The sequence below is a fragment of the Mirounga leonina genome, unplaced genomic scaffold, assembly GCF_011800145.1.
Source record: "Mirounga leonina isolate KUSES-001 unplaced genomic scaffold, KU_Mleo_1.0 Mir_151, whole genome shotgun sequence".
In the NCBI taxonomy this organism is placed as follows: domain Eukaryota; kingdom Metazoa; phylum Chordata; class Mammalia; order Carnivora; family Phocidae; genus Mirounga; species Mirounga leonina.
The window spans coordinates 20,136,280-20,139,139 of NW_023270377.1; the positions used below are offsets into that span (position 1 = coordinate 20,136,280).

Genomic DNA, 2,860 nt, shown 5'->3' on the forward strand with positions numbered 1-2,860 from the left:
TTAACCTACAAAGTGTAAAGTGTTCATAAAAGATTTTAATAAATATATTAAGGCTTAAGGTGATCATTGTTTCGAGTGTGAGAGGCAGGATTGCTTTTTTTTTTTTTTTTAAGATTTTATTTATTTATTTGAGAGAGAGAGAATGAGAGAGAGCACATGAGAGGGGGGAGGGTCAGAGGGAGAAGCAGGCTCCCAGCCGAGCAGGGAGCCCGATGCGGGACTCGATCCCGGGACTCCAGGATCATGACCTGAGCCGAAGGCAGTCGCTTAACCAACTGAGCCACCCAGGCGCCCCAGGATTGCTTTCTAATGTACTAATTTACATTTAGAATGTAAATGTACAGAACAAAAACTGTTGCCATCTTACAGTGAATGACACAAAACATGAGCTTGCCCATTTTTCTGCCAACGTAACACATGTTCGTGTTCTCTTCCTCCCTCCTCCATCCGATAGACAAAGAGGGATCCAAATTTTGACAGGTGAAGAGAATGCAGTTGATTGGTGTGACCTGAAATGTTTACTCTTTTGGTACAAAGCTTTCACTGAGTGACCGGGTCAGTTAGTAATGCAGCTTACAAAGAAAGCCCAACCAAGAGCCTTAAACGCTCAGGAGACGAAAGCAAGGAAGGCTGCCCAATGTACCAAGGAAGGGGAGGCCGCAAAATGTTAGCTTTCCTACCCTGCAACCTGGGGGCAATTGCTACAACAGAGAGTGTAGCAGATCGTCGACCGCCTGCAAGGAAGTAACTAGTACAAGTCCTCTGGCGTGAAATGCCCGGGAGGGTCCTCCCCCAGGATCCTCCCGTTAGATTCCCAGCATGGATAGGACTCGTGGGCGGGAGTGTCTCTATACCGCGGTGCCAAGCACGTCGCTGAGCACCTCGAGGCCACCTAGGCAGAAATTCCAGCCGTCGCAACAGACTGCCACGCAGGTCCTCCAAATTAAACTGGCAGCCCTGGCGGCTTGCGCCCGGGGACTGCCCGCGATGGAGGAGCAGAGGAGCCTTCTTCGAGAGGCGAAGCTGAGGCTGACAGTGAGTCTGGTAGCAGCAGTGGCCTCCCCGCCGAGATCCCTTTCTAGATGGACTCCAGAATCCAGTCGCTGCCGGAGAGCGAGGCGACAGGCAGCGACAGGTCCTCTCCCATCGTGGGGGGCGCTGTGCTCCTGGAAATACTCCTCCTCCTCATCGATGAAGCCATTCTCCTGAGCATGAGTGCAGTCCCGGCTGGACTGCAGCCGGGCACGCTCCCTTATATTCCTGAATGGACTCGTAGAGGCCGTGGAGTTGGCAGAGCAAGGACATGTCCAGCTGTCGGAGGCCAACCATCTCCTCGCAGAGCAGGGCCAGCGCGGCGCCCAGGTTGGGAGGCTTGGCGGGCAGCAGCCTCCTCCCCGGCCCGGGCCCCGCCGCCCACTGCTTGTGCCCCCGCGGCTCAGCCGGTCCTGGATGCGTGACTTCTGCGCCTGCAGCCCCTCCCGGTGCCTCCAGGCCCCCGACACGCCGCCGCCCGCCGCCGAGTGCAGCGGTCCGCTCGGGCTCTTGGGCAGCGGGGGCAGCCGGTCCACCCACCGCCCCCCGGACCGCGTCCGCCACCCCCAGCGCCGCTCCGGCGCCGCTCATTGCGCCAGACCCGGCCACGCGCCTGCCATTATTTAGCGTTCTTTAGACTTTTATGTGTTTTTAAATTTTCTTAAAATGTGAAAGAAAAAAGAGAGAACGAAAATGAAGCAAAAAGTTTAATCAGGGCAAAATGCTCCCGGAGAAGGTTGCAGGGAAGGATCAAAATGGTTTGGTAAATAAGGGACTGTATGAGTCAGGGAGGGCTGTTGTAACAACCACCACCGACTGGGTGTCCTAACCAACAGAAATGCATTGCCTCACATTTCCAGAGGCTGGAAGTCCAAGATCAAGGTGCCAGCAGGCTTGGTTTCCTCTGAGGCCACACTGCTTGGCTTGCAGATGGCTGCCACCTCCCTGTGTCTGCATGTGGTCTTCCCTCTGTGCCTGCCATGTCTTAATTTCCTCTTCTTACAAGGACACCAGTCAGATTGGACCAAGCCCCACCCAAGTGACCTAATTCTACCTTAACTACCTCTTTAAAGACCCTATCTCCAAATATGATCATATTCTGAAGTAATGGGGGGTTAGCACTTCAACATATGAATTTGGGGCACAGTTCAGCCTATAACAGGGACCATAACTGATCACTCCTGCTGACCTACCTCATTATCCAGGAGTTTCTTGTCACCTCTCTTTACTGACTCTACTGCCTCCCCTTTTCTTTCCAATGTCCTAGACACCCAGGCAGGTTTTCCTGAGTGCCCCCCTGCCTGCCCCTTTTTGATCCTTCTTGGCATCAACTCCTGCTTCTTCCAGCCCGCCTACTGAGTTCCACCTTCCTCCTTACCCCGGTGGACTCTCTTTGAGTCCACTCCTGTCTTTGGATCCCCCACTCAGGAGCCCAGTGGCACAGCCTCCACCCAGGTTGAAGCTCTGCAGCTTCATGAGCCCAAACTACCTACTCATTGACAACAAACACATGCCAGACATTTCTCCCATCTCAAATCTAGGTACTAAATGCTAGTGCTCATCTATCTTATCTCCCTTCTTGAGATGTCTGCAATGGGGGGGGGGGTCTATTCCCTTGTCCATTCTCCCTGTGGTTCTTAAAATGTTCAGATCACAGACTGTATCAGTCAACATCCAATCGAGAGAGCGGGAACCTCCCTAGACACTTAGCCAGCTTGGGAATATATTCTAGGGAATTGGCTACATGGCAGATGGGAGAGCTGAGAAGCCGGGCGGGCACGGTGAGGGACATGAACCTGGTGGCTTCTGTGAACAAGGGCAACACCCT

General features: G+C 53.5%; 1 pseudogene; it reads right to left on the reverse strand.

The window, feature by feature from the left end:
• Nucleotides 1–1,078: 1,078 nt before the first annotated feature.
• On the reverse strand, nucleotides 1,079–1,623 carry LOC118011753 (annotated as a pseudogene).
• Nucleotides 1,624–2,860: the final 1,237 nt, after the last annotated feature.